The 19,796-nt window shown below is 41.3% G+C and overlaps 1 pseudogene; it reads left to right on the top strand.

Annotated features, from left to right (window-relative positions):
• Positions 1-351: 351 nt before the first annotated feature.
• Positions 352-19,796, top strand: part of LOC139009471 (F-box only protein 31 pseudogene) — a 73,697-nt pseudogene continuing 54,252 nt past the window's right edge.

Below are 19,796 nucleotides of genomic sequence, written 5' to 3'. Positions count from 1 at the left end.
AAAGGACAGTAGTAAAATATTTCATGTAAAATTTGAGCATAATGCTTATCATAAACAATTTATAGATTTCAGAAAAAAAATCAATCCTGGTAAACTTTAAAATATTGCCTCAAAATTTAGCAATTCTGTGCTCAGATACGCCAAAAAAAATCTAAAGTAGGGTAGATAATGAGCTTTTAAATGTTATTTCTAGTAATTGGTCAAGTGGAAACTAATCTGAAGGATGTGGAATTCTTTGAGATCCCGGACAGCTACTCAATAATGCATCTTAAATAAGTACATAAATAATGACCACAAAATTTTCAACTACACCATAATATCTTCAAGACTTTGCCTTATCATGTATGAAGAATGTTGAAGACCTTTGAGGACCGTGTCAGTATGGGTCAGATGAATAAAGAGAAGACAGCAGTTGTAGGTGAGAAGCAGGAGTTGAGCAACTCAAGAGTCGGAGACTCAGAGCAGGAGATGTTCAGGAGAAGGTAAGTTCCCCCCTCCAGGTTCTACCAAGAATCCCTGGATACAGGGCACAGATACTATATATCCTGCCTTCTCTTGGATTGAAGCTCTATAGCAGGGGTCCTCAAACTACGGCCCGCGGGCCACATGCTGCCCGCCGAAAACATTTATCCGGCCCGCCGGGTGTTTTTGCTGCCGCTGTGTGCATAGGAATTTGTTCATAGTTTTTTTTTAAACTATAGTCCGGCCCTCCAATGGTCTGAGGGACAGTGAACTGGCCCCCTGTTTAAAAAGTTTGAGGACCTCTGCTCTATAGATTTGAGATGACTATTAAAGGAAGGTATCATCTAAAGAAACTAAAGCAACCAATGAGAGCATGGAGGGCTTCTTAGAGGAAGTGACATTTGCACTGCATCTGGAAGGAAAGGGGCTAAGTAGGAAGGGAAAAAGAGAACCACATGAGTAAAAGTGAGCGGCATGAAAAGGCAACGAGTGTTTGAGGGAACCAAGAGCTGGTTGGTATGATTAGAGCTCAGCCCAAGTAGAATTGGCAGGATATGGTTTTTGAACAGTATCCAGACCTCTTGGGATAATGTTAATATTAATCTTTAAAATATATATACCCAGTACAGAGGAGAGCAATGTGGTGGAAAACTGGTGATTGAACAAGGATTTGAAGACCTGTGATCTAATATCCACTCTATCATTACCTTAAGCAATCAGTTTTCCTTCACCTGTGTAGTAGAGTGAAACCTTACTAGGCTGTGTTTATCCCCTCAGAACAGTGTAAGAATACAAAGTGTTGGAATCAGGAAGGCTTCTCCTCTGAGAAAGGAAGGGTATTTCAAGAAAACTGCTCAGAACAAGTAAATGGACTGAGTTTAACTCCAAGTGTTGGAAATAAATCAAGGCAAACAGAACAAAAGCAACTTCTAAAAACAGTGCCAATGGTATTGTCTGGAGGGTAAATAAACAAGACACAACCTATATATATTTCAGAGAGGAAGGGAGGGAGAGATAGAAACATCAATGATGAGAGAGAATCATTGGCTGCCTCCTGCATGCCCCACACTGAGGATTGAGCCTGCAACCTGAGCATGTGTCCTGACTGGAAATCCAACCGTGACCTCCTGGTTCATAGGTCAACGCTCAAACATCGAGCCACACGGGCTGGGCAAACGAGACACAATCCTAACAAATTCTGTCCAGTGGGTTTTTTTTTTACTTGTCACTTGTTGGTATAATGATACAGAACATATGATTCCAAATCTCAAGCTCACGTCTTTCCACTTCGTTAATTGTTTCAGTTATTGATATTGTTCTTTCTATCTGTTCTTCTCTAATCCTCTTCTCAATCTCTGCTATTATGTAAAAGAGAGAGAATAAATGTATAACCCTTGTATTTTTCACCTGGTATGTTGCAGGGTAGGATAATCCTCTTCTACACCAGGCATCCTAAAGATACTTCCACTAGGTCATGTGAGGGTGATAAATATTAAGTGTGGGCACTAGAGGTATGAGTCTTACAGAAGGCAAAGTGGAGAGACATATGGTCACTCTGATGAGCAGGCACTCCTTTAATCTCTCTCTCCCTAGTGTGAGATGCTCAGGGATCTACAGCCAGGATTGGCCCCACACACTTCTCTAAGTCCCCATGGTCCCTAAATCCACATCAGCTCAGCCCCAAGGTTCATTCATCTGCTTTGGAAGAACCCAAGGCTTCAGATGAGGTCCTTCAGATGATCTTTAGGTCCTGAAGTCCTACTTCCTCCGTGGGGACATCAAAGACCTCAACTAGTGGGTTTTGGCAGTGTGTCAAGTGATTCTCTGGACATAGAGGTGGGAGTTAGACTTATTAACTAACAAGTCTCTAGGTTTACCTGGCCCAGAAGAAAATACTTTTGTAGGTAAGATTTATTCTGTATGGACCAATTTCTGCATTTCTGACAGGTCCAGAACCAAAATGCATATTTCACTTATATTCAAGCATCATCATCATTAAATGCTAATTAAGTACCTAGAATGAACTACATGTAAAGAGAGATGCCCAACAGCAAAAACACAAGTGTTCTCCTAAATGAGCATGAAGAATGTGAAACACATACATAAGAAGATAAAGAGTAGTATGCATCAAGCACCTTGGAAGGCTGTGTTCATTAGTGTGACACGTTCAGGACATGGACTGCACCATTTTGTTCACCAACATATCCCCAGAAACTAGCCTAGAATGTGCACATCGTAGGGAGCTCAAAAATGTTTGTTGAAGTGGTGAACACACAATGCAATATACAGATGATGTATTACAGAACTGCACACCTGAAACCTATATAATTTTATTAACCAATGTCACCCCCAATAAATTCAATACAAAATGTTTATTGAACAGGAGAATAAATATAGAGGTCTAGAGTTATGATTAGTAAGGCTTAAAGGAGGCAGTGGCATACAGTTTGTAAAAGAATGTACAGATGAGTAATTAAAAGCTTAGATTCTGGCCATAGCCAGTTTGGCTCAGTGGATAGAGTGTCAGCCTGCGAACTGAAAGGTCCCAGGTTCGATTCTGGTCAAGGGCACATGCCTGGGATGTGGGCTCAATCCACAGTGGGGGACTTGCAGGAGGCAGCCAATCTATTATTCTCTCTCATCATGGATGTTTCTATCTCTCTCTCCCTCTTCCTTCCTCTCTGAAATCAATAAAAATATATATTTAAAAAATAAATAAATAAATAAATAAATAAATAAATAAAAATAAAAGCTTAGATTCTGGAGCCAGGATGCCTGGCTTTGAATCCTGGCCACACCACTTACAACTTACATGCCTTTGGGCAAATTATTTAACTTCACTCTATCTCAGGTTGTTTTTTCTTAATCTAAAAAATGGAATAATTAAGACACTTATATTACACAGTGGTGGAAAAGATTAGATACATGCAATGTAAATAGCAAATGACTAGAATATAACAAATATTCTTACATGGGTAAGTCGTGGTGGTGATGATGATGGTAATGATGACCATGATAAAAAGATGGAAGCTAATGCAGAATGAGTCAAAGCACAGGAGTGTTTAGGGGATGGAAACACCAGCGTGGTGGTGGGCATGTGTTAGGGGAGCAGTAAGAAGTAACAACATAAAAGAGGAGGAGGTCCAGACTAGAGATCTCCCCAAGTAGCATTTGGATGTTAAGGGTCAGGCACCTGGAAGTTTTATGAGGGAGTGCTTGTGAAGGGTTGTTTTAGAAGATGCAGAAGTAAACTGCATGGCTTTTATTCATGCAAATATGAGACTATCAACAGGAAAACGGCCTAGTAAACTTTGGTGTATTTATTCAGTGGAATACTATGCAGCAATTACAAAGAATGAAGTCAACCTACACATAAGAATTTGGAAAAATCTCCAAGTCATATTACTGAGTGAAAAAAAAGCATGTTGCTAAAAAATAATAAATTAGAACACTATTTATACACAAATACCTCTACATATTTTCTATTCTACATATTTTCTATCAATACATATGTTTACGAATACAAATAATGCTGTCTGAAAGTTCACATACCAAACTAATGCACATGAGGAATCCGGAGAGAGGAGAACAATTTGGATAAGAAAGTTGTCAAAGGGATTTCACCTGCACCCTCCTTGTTTTGATTTTTAATAAAGGAGAATGATTCAAGTATTATTTGTAAATAAAAAGTAATAACTGTTTAAAGAAATTTGTTTGTATAGAGGAGAGACTAGAAGCTGCAAGCTGAATTAGAAGGCATTGCAGTTGTCTGGGTTTGAGGCAATAGGTAGGAATAACAAGAATTATACTATATGAATCAACAGAACATAGTAGAGAGCCTGAGAGAGAGAGAGAGAGAGAGAGAGAGAGAGAGAGAGAATACTCAAGTTCAGTTTAGTGTCAGGCATAGAGACACCAAAGCTCTGAGAACAGCTATCATCTAAAAACTCTACAGCTTGAATGTGGATTGCTTTCTTTAGCATAATAATGACTGGATTCAATCAACTAATTTTGTCAATTAATTAATTAGTTGGCCCACAGCTGTTTTAACAGCTTTACAGAACAAGTGCTGCTGGGGTCCAATCCCAGCAGGTCCAGGGGTCCCCAAAGGTGTGGACGGAGTCGGCGAAGAAGGAATGACACGAAGACAGCCTTCAGTTGGTCAGCAGCCTAGTCAGGACCTATAGCCAGGATCTCCAGCCAAAGTTCTGGTCGGAGTTCTGGTCAGGAACTGATGAGGATCTGACGTTTATTGTCTTGTTACATCCGTATTTATACCAGCCGATTTTAATCCTGTCAATTTCTATTACAAGGTGTTTCTCATCTTCATTCCAGGGAGTAAAGACCATGAAGCTTAACTACCCGCCTGGCACTTAATTAAGGGGTTGTATCCCCTCCCTAACCTCAGGGAAAGATCCCCACCTGGGGAAACAACCTTTCTCGGAGAGGTGACCTTGGTTAAAACACATGGCGCTAAAGGGAGCAAACATATTAAAAACAGTATGCTACATACGCCAGGTCCACTGAAACATATGCTGTGCAGATGCCTCTTTCCTGCAGCGACTGCGTCAAGCAGCAAGGATGGACCGGCCTCCGGCAAAGTGCAAAGAAACCCCTAAACAGTTGCTTTGATATTGAGTAGCTACAGCTTTGGTCTTGTTTAATAAGAAATAGCCCATTGAGACTAGAGATTATTATCCTTTTATCAGTGCATTGAATCCGCTGCACAAACTGATTCACTATTAATCCAGGGAAGGTATTTTTATACCATAAAGAGGGGGTATTCCTAGATAACTTGGGTTTAAGCATTTCTGACTGGTTCAGATCCAAAATGCATATTTCACTTATATTCTAGCAAAATATTCAAGGCCCACATATAGTCCCTTTTCCTTCTGACAATAAATCCATTAAAACACAGTTATTGAATCAAGTCTAATATTAATCCTATTGGAAATTGCCCATTGGCAATACCAAATAAAGTTCCTTTGTGTTTCACCTAATATAAGATGCAAGACAATTAACCCACTGAAGTACAAATTCTTCATCTTGGGCAAATAAGGGTGGTAGTCCATGGATGGCCTTCAAGAGGTCTGAAAACATTCTAAAATGTTATGCAGAATTCTCTTAATTTTATCTTGTTAACCTGCTAAGGAGCAAGAGTTCATGATTTATTTATTTATTTATTTGGTTTGTAATCACTTTTTTTTTTTTTAATTTTTTTTTTTTTCGCTTAAAGTATTACAAAGGGTATTACATAAGTGTCCTTTTTCCCCCCCCCGCCCTTGACAAACCCCTACCCTCCCTTACCCCCCAGTGTCTTATGTCCATTAGTTATGCTTATATGCATGCATACAAGTCCTTCGGTTGATCTCTTACTCCCCTCCCTCCTGCCCCCCAACTCTCTCTGGCCTTCCCACTGCAGTTTGACAATCAGTTTGAGGCAGCTCTGCCTCTGTATCTATTATTGTTCAAAAGTTTGTAATGGTCTTTATTATCCATGAATGAGTGAGATCATGTGGTATTTTTCCTTCATTGACTGGCTTGTTTCACTTAGCATAATGCTCTCCAGTTCCATCCATGATGTTGCAAATGGTAGGAGTTCCTTCTTTTTAACAGCAGCATAGTATTCCATCGTGTAGATGTACCACCGTTTTCTAATCCATTCATCTACTGATGGGCACTTAGGCTGTTTCCAGATCTTAGCTATGGTGAATTGTGCTGCTATGAACATCTGGGTGCATATATCCTTTCTGATTGGTGTTTCTGGTTTCTTGGGATATATTCCTAGAAGTGGGATCACAGGGTCAAATGGGAGTTCCATTTCCAATTTTTTGAGGAACCTCCATACTGCCTTCCATAGTGGCTGCACCAGTCTGCATTCCCACCAGCAGTGCACAAGTGTTCCTTTTTCTCCACATCCTCTCCAGCACTTGTCGTTTGTTGATTTGTTGATGATGGCCATTCTGACAGGTGTGAGATGGTACCTCATTGTTGTTTTGATTTGCATCTCTCGGATGATTAGTGACTTTGAGCATGTTTTCATATGTCTCTTGGCTTTCTGAATGTCCTCTTTTGAAAGGTGTCTATTTAGATCCTTTGCCCATTTTTTGATTGGATTGTTTATCTTCTTTTTGTTAAGTTGTATGAGTTCCCTATAAATTTTGGAGATTAAGCCCTTATCAGATATGACGTTGGCAAATATGTTTTCCCACGAGGTGGGTTTTCTTGTTGTTTTGTTGATGGTTTCTTTTGCTGTGCAGAAGCTTTTTATTTTGATGTAGTCCCATTTGTTCATTTTCTCTTTAGTTTCAACTGCCCTAGGAGCTGTATCAGTGAAGAAATTGTTTTGGCATATGTCTGAGATTTTGTTGCCTTTGTATTCTTCTAGAATTTTTATGGTTTCCTGTCGTACATTTAAGTCCTTTATCCATTTTGAGTTTATTCTTGTGTATGGTGTAAGTTGGTGCTCTAGTTTCATTTTCTTGCATATGTCTGTCCAATTTTCCCAACACCATTTATTGAAGAGACTATCTTGGCTCCATTGTATGTTCATGCCTCCTTTGTCAAAAATTAATTGAGCATATTGGTTCGGGCTAATTTCTGGACTCTCTATTCTATTCCACTGATCTATATGTCTGTTCTTGTGCCAGTACCAGGCAGTTTTGAGAACAGTGGCTTTGTAATACAGCTTGATATCTGGCATTGAGATCCCACCTACTTTGTTCTTTCTCAGGATCGTTGCAGCTATTCGGGGTCTTTTTTTATTCCAGATGAATTTTTGGAGAGTTCGTTCTAGATCTTTGAAGAAGGCCATTGGTATTTTAATGGGAAGTGCGTTGAATGTATAGATTGCTTTGGGTAGTATGGACATTTTAATGATGTTGATTCTACCAATCCAAGAACATGGTATGTTCTTCCATCTGTTTATGTCTTCCTCTATCTCTTTTTTCAACGTCCTGTAGTTTTCTGAGTAGAGGTCTTTAACCTCTTTAGTTAAGTTTATTCCTAGGTATCTTAATTTTTTTGGTGCGATGGTAAATGGGATTGTTTTTCTGATCTCCCTTTCTGAAAGTTCACTATTGGTGTATAGAAATGCCTCAGATTTCTTGGGGTTAATTTTGTATCCTGCTACATTGCCAAATTCATGTATTAAGTCTAGTAGCTTTTTGATGGAGTCTCTAGGGTTTTGTATGTATAATATCATGTCATCTGCAAATAAGGACAGTTTTACTTCCTCTTTTCCAATTTGGATGCCTTTTATTTCTTCTTCTTGCCTAATTGCAATGGCTAATACTTCCAGTACTATGTTGAACAGGAGTGGTGAGAGTGGGCATCCCTGTCTTGTTCCTGTTCTTAGGGGAAATGGTGTTAGTTTTTGTCCATTGAGTATGATGTTGGCTGTGGGCCTGTCATATATGGCTTTTACTATGTTGAGGTATGATCCTTCTATTCCCACCTTTCTGAGAGTTTTTATCAAAAATGGGTGTTGGATTTTGTCGAATGCTTTTTCTGCATCAATTGATATGACCATGTGGTTTTTTTCTTTCAATTTGTTTATGTGATGTATCACATTTATTGATTTACAGATGTTGTACCATCCTTGCATCTCTGGGATAAATCCTACTTGGTCATGGTGTATGATCCTTCTGATGTACTGCTGGATCCGATTTGCTAAGATTTTGTTGAGGATTTTGGCATCTATGTTCATGAGGGATATTGGCCTGTAATTCTCTTTCATTGTGATGTCTTTACCTGGTTTTGGTATTAGGGTGATGCTGGCTTCATAGAATGAGCTTGGAAGCGTTCCTTCCTCTTGAATTTTTTGTAGTAGTCTGAGGAGGGTAGGTTTTAGTTCTTCCTTGAATGTTTGGTAGAACTCCCCTGTGAAGCCGTCTGGCCCTGGGCTTTTGTTTGCTGGAAGCTTTCTGATGACTGCTTCAATTTCTTCCATAGTTATTGGCCTATTGAGGTTTTTAGATTCTTCCTGATTGAGTTTTGGAATGTTGTATTTTTCTAGGAATTTGTCCATTTCCTCCAGGTTGTCTAGTTTGTTGGAGTAGAGTTGCCCGTAGTATTGTTTAACAATCATTTGTATTTCTGTGGGGTCTGTTGTTATTTCGCCTCTATCATTTCTGATTTGGTTTATTTGGGACCTCTCTCTTTGCTTCTTGGTGAGCCTGGCTAGGGGTTTGTCAATCTTGTTTATCCTTTCAAAGAACCAGCTCTTGGTTTCATTGATTTTCTGTATTGTTTTTTTGGTCTCTATTTCATTGATTTCTGCTCTAATCTTTATTATCTCCTTCCTTCTGCTCACTCTGGGGTTTTCTTGCTGCTCTCTTTCTAATTCTTTGAGTTGTAGAGTTAGATGATTGACTACCATTTTTTCTTGTTTTTTGAGATAGGCCTGTAGAGCTATAAACTTTCCTCTCAGGACTGCTTTCATTGTGTCCCAGAGGTTTTGGATTGTTGTGTTTTCATTGTCATTAGTGTCCAGGATGTTTTTAATTTCTTCTTTGATGTCATCGGTAACCCAATCAATATTTAATAACATGCTATTCAGCTTCCAAGTGTTTGAGTATTTTGGGTTGTTTTTATTGTAGTTTATTTCTAACATTATGCCATCGTGGTCTGCGAAGAAGCTTTTTATGATTTCAATCTTCTTGAATTTGTGGAGACTTTGCTTGTGACCCAATATGTGGTCTATTTTTGAATATGTCCCATGAGCACCTGAGAGGAATGTATATTCCGCAGCTGTGGGGTGAAGTGTTCTGAAGATGTCAATTAAGTCCATCTGATCTAGTGAGTCATTTAGGATTGCTGTTTCTTTGCTGAGTTTTTGTCTAGCGGATTTATCCAGTGATGTCAGTGGTGTATTAAAGTCCCCTACTATGATTGTATTGTTGTCGATCTCTCCCCTGATATCTTCCAGAAGTTTTCTTATGTATGTGGGTGCTCCTGCATTGGGTGCATATATGTTTACCAGGGTTATATCTTCTTGTTGTATTGATCCCTTTAGTATTATGAAGTGGCCTTCCTTATCTCTGGTTATGGCCTTCACTTTGAGATGTATTTTGTCAGATATAAGTATTGCTACCCCAGCTTTCTTTTCCTTTCCATTTGCGTGAAAGATATTTTTCCATCCCTTCACTTTCAGTCTGTGTGAGTCCCTTCTAATGAGGTGGGTCTCTTGTAGACAGCAGATGTATGGGTCATGTTTTTTTATCCATTCAGCCACTCGATGTCTTTTGGTTGGAGCATTTAGTCCATTTACATTTAAAGTTATTATTGAAAGGTACTTGTTTGTAGCCATTTCTTTTTGTGTGTGTGTGTGTGGCTGTTTTCTTTCTGAGCTTGATATGTCTTCTTTTTACACCAGTCCCTTTAGCATTTCTTGCATGGCTGGCTTGGTGGTGATAAACTCCCTTAGCCCTTTTTTGTCTGTGAAGCTTCTTATTTCCCCTTCAATTTTGAATGATAGCCTTGCTGGATAGAGTATTCTTGGATTCAGTCCTTTGCTTTGCATCACTTTGTAGATTTCCGTCCATTCTTTTCTGGCCTGATGTGTTTCTGTTGAGAAATCATTTGATAATCTAATGGGAGATCCCTTGTATGTTACTTTCCGTCTCTCTCTTGCAGCCTGTAAGATTCTCTCTTTATCCTGAACATTTGCCATGGTAATTATGATGTGTCTTGGTGTGGGTCTTTTCGGGTTCACCTTGTTTGGGACTCTCTGGGCTTGTGTGACTTTTTTCTTCCCCACCTCAGGGAAGTTTTCTGATATTATTTCTTTGAATAGGTTTTCTAATCCATGTTCATCTTTCTGTTGTTCTGGCACCCCTATTATTCGTATGTTGTTTCGTTTCATGTTGTCCCAAAGCTCCCTTAGGCTCTCCTCCTGTCTTTTAATTTTTTTCTCCATTTGCCGTACAGTTTGAGTGTGTTTTGCTTCCTTGTCTTCTAATTCACTAATTCGGTCCTCCGCTTCTCCCAGTCTACTGTTGATACTTTCAATGGAGTTTTTTATTGAAGCTATGTCACTCTTCATTTCTTCTTGGGACTTACTTAAGTTGTTGATTTTTTCATCTGTTTCTTCTAGCTTCTTGCATAAGTAGTTGAGTTTTTCATCTGTTTCTTCTTGCTTCTTGAACATCTGGTGCATGTACTCTAGGAACCTTATTCTGAATTCTTTTTCCATCATGTTGCATATCTCTGTCTCACTTAGCTGCTTTTCTGGCGAGTCCTCCTTTTCTTTCCGTTGGGGGTTTCTTTGCCTACCCATGTTTGATCTCGCTGACATATGTAGATGTTGAGATGTTCAGTGGCTGCTCCCTGGGTGGCAGGGGCTCCTTGGGTTGTGGTTGCTGCTCAGACGGTTGCGGTAGCAGCTGCTTTCCAGTTGGCAGCAGCTCCTCTTGTGGGTGTTGTTCACAGCTGTGTTGGCTCTTCTGGCTGGTGGGGGGAGGCTTCACGTACAGCTGCGGTCTGGGAAACGCTCCTCTCTTACCAGCACTGCATGGTCTGGGAAATGCTCCTCTCTTATGGGCACTGCATGGTCTGATCAGTTCCTCAGGATGCCCCCTTTAGTCTCAGTTCTCCGCAATCACAAAATCCAAATCTCAAATCTCCTGGCACCAGCAAACCCGCGGAACTCCTTACCCTGGTCAGGGTCTGTGTCTGTCCCAAGAGACGCGGCTGTCTGCCATGCGGTCTCCTTCCGACCCTCTGGGCTCAGGTCTGGCAAACTTTCCTGCCCAGATCCCTGGTTTTTAACCTTTCCAGGGGAGGTCTGCCCTTCCCGGCTGCAAACCGTCTCACCAGCTGAGTAAATTTGCCAATTCGGGGTGGGTGTTATTAGTTTCAGCTGCTTACTCCGTTTGCTCCGGGACAAGACCTGGGACGCGTCTGCCTATATCGCCGCCATCTTGCTTCTCCCCCTGTAATCACTTTTTTAAAAATTAAATCTTTATTGTTCAGATTATTACAGTTGTTCCTCTCCCCCCCCCCCCCCATTGCTCTCCTCCACCCAGTTCCCATCCCACCCTCTGCCCTTACCCCCGCCACCCACTGTACTCATCCATAGGTGTACGATTTTTGTCCAGTCTCTTCCTGCATCCCCACCCCCCCTTTCCCCGCAAGAATTGTCAGTCCACTCCCTTTCTATACCCCTGGTTCTATTATATTCACCAGTTTACTCTGTTCATCAGATTTTTTATTCACTTGGCTTTTAGATTCACTTGTTGATAGATACGTATTTGCTGTTCATAATTTTTATCTTTACCTTTTTCTTCTTCCTCTTCTTAAAGAATACTTTTCAGCATTTCATATAATACCAGTTTGGTGGTGATGAACTCCTTTAGCTTTTTCTTATCTGTGAAGCTCTTTGTCTGACCTTCAATTCTGAATGATAGCTTTGCTGGGTAAAGTAATCTTGGTTGTAGGTTCTTGGTATTCATCACTTTGAATATTTCTTGCCACTCCTTTCTGGCCTGCATAGTTTCTGTTGAGAAATCAGATGACAGTTTTATGGGTACTCCCTTATAGGTAACTGACTATTTTTCTCATGCTGCTTTTAAGATTCTCTCTTTGTCTTTTGCTCTTGGCATTTTAATTATGATGTGTCTTGGTGTGGTCCTCTTTGAATTCCTTTTGTTTGGGGTTCTCTGCACTTCCTGGACTTGTAAGTCTATTTCTTTCACCAGGTAGGGAAAGTTTTCTGTCATTATTTCTTCAAATAGGTTTTCAATATCTTGCTCTCTCTCTTCTTCTGGCACCCCTATAATTTGGATGTTGGTGCGCTTGAAGTTGTCCCAGAGGCTCCTTACACTATCTTCATATTTTTGGATTCTTTTTTCTTTTTGCTTTTCTGGTTGAGTATTTTTTGCTTCTTCGTATTTCAAATCTTTGACTTGATTCTTGCGATCCTCTTGTCTGCTGTTGGATCTCTGTATATTATTCTTTATTTCAGTCAGTGTATGCTTAATTTCTAGTTGGTCTTTTTTCATATCCTCCAGGGTCTCACTAAATTTATCGGCAGTTTCTAGAAAATTCTTGAAAAACCTTATAACCGTGGTTTTGAACTCTATATCCAGTTGTTTGCTTTCCTCCATTTCTGTCATTTGTGAACTGTTTCTTTGTCTCTGCATTTTTTATGCTTTCCTGCATTGGTAGAGTGGTTTTGTGTGCTAGGTGTCCTATAGGGCCCAGTGGCTCAGCCTCCCCAATTACCTGAGGTGGACACTCTTGGTGCACCCCTTTGTGGGCTTTGCGCACAGTCCTGTTGTAGTTAAGCCTTGATTGTTGTAAGTATCACTGGGAGGAATTAACCTCCAGGCCACTTGGCTGTGAGAATCAGCTGTGTTTACGGTGGGAGAACTTCTGTGCTTAAGACACCCTTATGGGGCAAGACTTGCTTCAGTGGGGCTTTGGTGCTCACTGAGTCTGCCCCCTGAGTGTGTCCCTTATGGATCTGAGGAGTTGTAATCTGGATGGTCCCACTCTGACCACTGGGTACACTGGCTCTTGGATCTCTAAGGAGGTGATAATTTAGCCTCTTCCTGAGGCTACCCAGCAGGAGCTACGAAGAGGTCTGCAGATTCCCCTTCCTTGTTTGGGGTTTGAAGGTGCCCAGATGAGGCCCAGCTGTGAAGCAATGCAAGCTGCTGTGAGGCCTTGGGCCTTCTCTTGGAAGTTCTGGGTCTGTCTGGCCCAGCTGCAGTTTGTTAGGTAATTTTCAGATTGCAAAGGGCCAGGGCATTCATATGCAAAAGCCTCTGCCACAGCCTGGGAGGGGCGGGGTCTCAGGGAATCAACAGGGCAGAGCAAGCAGCTATGGCTGATCCTCAGCCCTGACCTAAAGGGCCCCGTGTCTCAGTGTCCCGGTAATTGCTGCAAGCACCTCTGAGAGAAAGCCGCCCTCGAGTTCCGAGTTCTGCCCGCTGCCAGACAGTCCAGTTTCTCCCTGTATGAGTCTGGGTCCCCAGAGACTCACCCAGAACTGGAGTTCAGAGCAGTCGGGGGCTTGTGACTCCCTCCCAATTCTAAAAGACAGCCATGTCCTCAGTTGCCAGCCCTTGCCGCGTCCGCCTCCGTACCTCTGCACTTTACTTCCGCAGCTCCTCTGAGTCTCAGTGTGCTTTTCTCTTTTCTTCTAGTTGTAGAATTTCCACTCAGCCAGCCTTCCTGTAGTTCTGGATGATGTCCATTTTGTCTTTTAGTTGTATTTTTGAATTTGTTGTGCGAGGCAGCAATTTCCGGTGTTTACCTATGCCGCCATCTTGGTTTGATCAAGAGTTCATGATTTAAATGAGTTCCAAAAAAATGCTTAAAAACTGCTACAATATTTTTTTTTACACAAAATATGTCATCCTAGCTAATTGAATCATTCTAAGTGGACAAGGATTGCTGGTCCAGACCATATTAAATTGAAGTTATTCATAGTAAGTCAACCTTTTAAGGAAATTATGACATGTGAGTCTAAAACACGTTTTAAAAAATCATAGTCGGCGATGAGCCTAACATTTCCCAGAAGCAATATTTAAGAAGAAAAGCTTACAGAAACACTAAGAAGAAAAGTTTCAAGGAGTGAAAGTCTTCCTCTGGTTGAGAACATCCTGGGACACTTTTGGAAGCAGAAAGCACTTGAACTGTCCATTGTAGAATAGATAGGAATTTGTAGACAAAGGATGGGTACACAAGTTCTAAGTTAAAATAAGTGTTGACCAAAGTCATAGACGTAGGAAATAGCTGAAACTTTCAGGTAAAAAGTAAGAGAAAAGACAAGAAATGGAGCCTTGGACCTGACCAAGAAAGCTGGGCCCTGTTTAATTAATGTTTCTGATCAAGGAGATGATTTTAAAGAAAAGTAGATCTAAGTGGAGGTAAAAGAAGGATTAGCAGGTAATAGAATACCTGTAGAATAGTCTGTAGAATAGCCAGAGTGGAGAGGATTAACCACAAAGACCAGGTGGGGAAAAAATGAAAAACCACCTAGGGTTTTGAGGGAGTCTGTAGTTGCCCAGGTTAACTGCTTGGGGTAAAAATTTCTGTCTAAAATTATTGCTTTCTTCAAATGTTTAGTTGTCATGCACCTACCAAGACACAAACCCTTAGAAGCTGCTACACTAAGTCCTGGGGTAATGCATCTACAATAACCCTTCCCCTTATAAATTGGCCTTTGTAGGGGGAAAAAATAGACTGGTTCTCAGTCCATAATGATGCTGTCTCAGTAAATGCCAACGAACAGGAACGAATTACTTCCTGAACTCTCTGGTCCTCAGTTATAATCTGAATTTCCTGCCTCCCTCACCAACATGGGAAACCACACCAATAAATGTTCTCATTGGAGGTATCAATCCTGCCTTTCCTGGCTTGGAGAAGTGTGGCCCTGTCTTGGTGACACATTCCCCTCTGGCTATCAACTGAATGATTAATTCTCACGCTCAGGCTGACCAATGAATAAGTGACCAGAGGTCATTTTGAATAGAAAATGTTCACTTTCTCTAGACACCATGACACTGTAGCATTGGAAGTGACTCTAACGTCTCTACATCACACAACCAACAGAGCCAGGCTTTGGAGATCACTATCATGTTCTAGTGATCAGAATCACTAGAACAACTTCAATAGGAACGAGAAGAACCACTAGATGGGAATCTGGTAGTGAGCAGAGACTTACAAACTGCTGAGACATGTCTGATCCTCTGTTATTCCAAATGTTCTTTTGGTGGGAAATAATAAGTCCCTTCTTGTTTAAGTCACTCATGTTGGAATTGTTACTTTTTTCTTTTGGCAAACCCAAGAGGGAAATGGCTACCCACAAGGACTGGAAGAGAATGAGCCAAATATTAAGATCTCCGCCACATTGCATTAATTAACAACTGACCAGTAGTTCAGTATCTTTTAGCAGAAACCTCATTTTGAACTCAGTTTGGTGAGCAGTGATCTTGTGAAGTCCTGAGACAACCTGGAACTTCCCCATAATATTTCCTCCTGGAAAGAATGTTACTTTTGAACAAGATGCTCCAGAGTCCTGGTGTCATTTCTAAAATTATCTTGCTCCTCTGTAGAGGGGAAGAAATTTTTATTGTCTGGAAGTTCTTTGTTCAAATTTCATTTTGTTTGATAATTATGCCAGGTAAAAAAGTCCTTCATTATTTAAGAATCATGGTCAGAAAAATGAGTAGATATGTAAGTAAGTTGACAGATCAATTGTAGAATAAAGAACTTTCCACCGATGTCATAGACAAACATTGGATGGATGGATGGATGATAGATAGATAGATAGATAGATAGATAATAAAAGTTGTTCACCAATGTCACAAATAAGGTAAAAGGAAACGTGTGGTAGGTTAAACACTGCCCCCCCCCCCCACCCCCCAAGATTCCCATGCCCTCATGCCCAGAACCGGTGAATATGTTAAAGGAAGCGATTAAGGTAAAGATATTGAGATGGGGAGATCATCCTGGATTACCTGGCTGAGCCCGATGTAACCACAGTGGTCTTCATAAGGGGGATGCTGGAGGTCAGAGCCAGAGAAGGAGATGTGATGATGGAATTGGTGATTGGAGTGCTGCTCTTTGAAGATAGAGGGAAGGACCACAGTCAAGGAATGCAGGGGGTCTCAGGAAGGTGGAAAAGACAAGGAAACAATTCTCTGAAACCTCCAAAAGGAATACAGCTCTGCCAACAGCTTGATTTTAGGGCTTCTGGCCTCCGGAGCTGTAAGATAATATATTCGTGCTATTCTGAGCCATTAGTTCATGGTAATTTGTTGCAGCAGCAACAGAAAACGAATATAACACTATAATTGGAGTCACTAAGGGCTCTGAATTTCTGCCCAAAGGAAAGAATAAAGAGGTGGGAATGCCCCCCCCCCCCCACACACACACACGTTCCTGCTGCAGTCCCCCAGAGGCATCTGAAGAATCTGAGCTGCAGACGATGAAGGCACCATTCTGCTGTCCAGAGCAACCCCTGGCATTTAACAACTATGACATCAATGTCTGGTGAAATCCTTCAACTGGTTTCAGTCTCCTCATATTTCATACTTTGATTCCATTATGATCAGGAGAACAAAAACATGGCCTGGCCCAGGAGTAAGTGGCCCAATATGACAGGCCCAAGGCAAAGAGGGGGGCGACTTGCACATGATGAGTAAAGCCTAAGGTCACATGGAAGGAAGATCTGACAGAGGAAGGCACTGCAAGGGGAGTGGAATGCAGTCTTAACCTGGGTCTCCTGAGAGCACTCAGAGTGGAAAAGGCCTGTGTGCAGGTCACTTATTTGGGAATTGATTGTAAGGAGTTGGAGTGAGGGTCCAGGGAAGAGGAAGATGGAAAAGGGAAGGCATACAAAGATGCACTAGCAGGTGGCCCCCATCTGATGGAGCTTAGTACACAGAAGAAACATTGGGAAGCATTCATCTACCGAGCCCATTGTGCATGGTAGTCCCATGAGCATTACACACACACACACACACACACACACACACACACACACACACCATGCCTGAGTGCCAGTTGAATGCCAGTCAGTTCCTGTAGGCCACTCGAGTCACTACCATGGTGTCAGAGAAGCCCTGAAAGCTGGAAACCAGAGATAGGTCTTAGCCTTAAAGGGTAAGAGCTGTTCAGTTAAAGACTGTTGGCATCTGCTCTCAAGCAGTTGCCACAGCAGCATTTGCAGTAAGGGGTGGACAGGGTTTGCCTACAAGAGGGTCCATTACACTGATAAAATCCAAATGATACAATAGAAGAGAGAGTCCATTTAGAAACAACAAAAAGGACAAACCAGCCCATATTGTGTGGTCACTACCAAGTATTATCAATGGTGACCAGAGCTCCTGATCAGCAGTTTCCAATGCCTGACACAAGGCTGGAAGCCACACAGTACATCCTCAGCAAAAGTCTGTAAAATTAAATTGAACTATTTTCCAAGGGTTTTCATAATAAATTACCTCAAACTTAGTGGCTGGAAATAACAGACACTTGTTGTCTCACAGTTCTGGAGGCCAGAAGTAAGAGATCAATATCAGTGAGCCACAATGAAGGTGTTGTCAGGGCCACATGCCCTCTGGGGGCTGTAGGTGAGAGGCCTTCTTTACCTCTTCCAGCTTCTGGTGACGCCTGGCATTCCTAGGCTTGTGGCAGCATCATTCCGATCTCTGCCTCTGTCTTCATATGGCCTTCGCCCTGTGTGTCTGTGGGCCTCCTCTCTGTGCCCTCTCCTCTTCTTACAAGGACACGAGTCATTGAATTTAGGCCCATCCTGATCCTGGGATGATTCCATCTCAAGATCCTTAATCAATTGCATCCTTGAAGACCCTATTTCCAAAAGGTCACATTCTGAGGTTCCAGGTATAAGTGAATTTGGGGGAGATGATATTCAACCCACTAAATGCCCTTGATCCTTAAAGTGACAGGAACCTGGGGTCAGTTCTGGGCCTCAAAAGGACAGTTGGGATCAGGGCGACTCAAGGAATGATCTAGGAAGAGGCATCTAAACTAGGTGAGAGCCAGAAAAGGAAAAATGTGCAAGAGAAGAGCATCAAGAAGTGCTACAGAGAAGGGAAATAAAAAATGACCCTGAGCTTCCAAGCCCGAGTGAAGAAGGGAACATTTGTTCCTCAGGGGAAAACTCTGCACTGTGTAGGGTACACCTTCTAAGCTTTTAAGCTTCATAGGAGCTACTTTACAACTTTGCGAGCTGTAGATAACTGAAGGCAATGAAAATAATTCTGGTTTACATGTAAATGAACTATGTCCAGTCAAGGGACCACTCCCCAACCGCTCTCCCCTCACCCCTGTAAAAAAGCCAACGAACTGTGTATCCATTTGCCCATGCACCTCAACTTTCCTTTACTCTCTGGAAATGTGTGCTTCTTTGAACTGTTTACTTCCTGGATTCTTCATTATTGAACCAGTCAAATAAAATCCTTAACACATATATTTGACTTTACTAGGCTGCTGTAACAAATTACCACAACCTGGGTGGCATAAGATAACATAAATTTATTCTTTCACTTCTTATGGAAAGATAGGAGTCTGAAATCAAGGTGCCCCCAAGTCGTGCTCCCTCTAAAGGTTCTAGGGAAGGGTCCTTCCTGGCTTCTTACTGGTTTCTTGTGGTTGCTGGCAATCCTTGGTTAGTAGACACATCATTCTGATTCTGTGTATCTATCTCCGAATTTCCCTCCTCTAATAGGGCACCAGTCATTGCATTTGGGGGCCACCCTAATTCAGTAGGACCTCATCTTAATTTGGTTACATCTGCAAAGATCCTGTTCCAAAATAAGATCAAATTCAGAGAATCTGAGTTGATATGAATTTTGGGGGGATATTATTCAACCCAGTACACATATGTCAGTATGGGAGTCAAGATGTTACCTTTTCTGAGAAATTATCCTATAACAGGGGTGATGCCATTAAAAGTCAAGTCAGCAGAAGGTGATGGGTTGGGATGTGACAGGTCAAAGAGAAGGTGTTTGGAGTGGAATATTTTGAATTGGCCTAACTGTGGGGCTGGAGGAAGAGAAGGAAAGACCAGGTGGAGAAAAGTAGTAACTTCAATTGCAAAAGCTCTGTTCTACCGAACACGCTCATTTTACAGATGGGAACACTGAGGCCCAGAGAGGGATGACTCTCCCAAGGACACAGAGCAGTAAACTGACAGAAGCAAAATGAAACCCAGGCTTTTTGACTTGCAGACCAGATTCCACATGCTGGTGGGAAATATTTTTAACAGTTTCAGCTTTTGAATAGAGACCTTCAGACAGCTTTTCCCTGGACAGCTTTCACATATCCTATCATTAACATTCCCACATATGCACACACATTCATAAACATGCAAGAAAAAGCTCCACATAGTGGCACAAAACCTAATGTGAAATCTCTTATTAGAGAAGCTGAATCTGAATCAAAATTCAACCACAGGTAATTAGCTTGCATGCATCCCTGATTACACCATTGTGTAATCTTTTGGCCACAAGGAAATGCCTAAACCATAGACAACTCTGTAGCTATTAGTACAATGACAAAGATTATAAGACAATGATTTCAGTACCTGATAATGGCCTAGGTACAGATCTCTGAATTCTCAGATTTCACGAAAGTAGATGAAATTGTGAAAATGAAAGGCATCACAGTCTTATTTTTTTAAATTATGGCACTGACACAATGGAAATATTATCATCAAGCATCATTTTCTTGTCTAATCCTACAGTGATAATCCAGCTCCCAAAAGTTAAAATCACCAAGTCATAAAATGTAACATATTTTCTACTTTCTTTTACTTTATATCTTTGTATAAATTAGGGACATAGTGATATTTCTTTACA

The sequence above is a fragment of the Myotis yumanensis genome, unplaced genomic scaffold, assembly GCF_028538775.1.
Source record: "Myotis yumanensis isolate MYYU_CA2020_CCGP unplaced genomic scaffold, mMyoYum1.0.hap1 SCAF_4, whole genome shotgun sequence".
Classification (NCBI taxonomy): Eukaryota; Metazoa; Chordata; class Mammalia; order Chiroptera; family Vespertilionidae; genus Myotis; species Myotis yumanensis.
The sequence above is the reverse complement of the archived record's forward strand: the minus strand, read 5'-3'. Positions and strand labels throughout refer to the sequence as shown.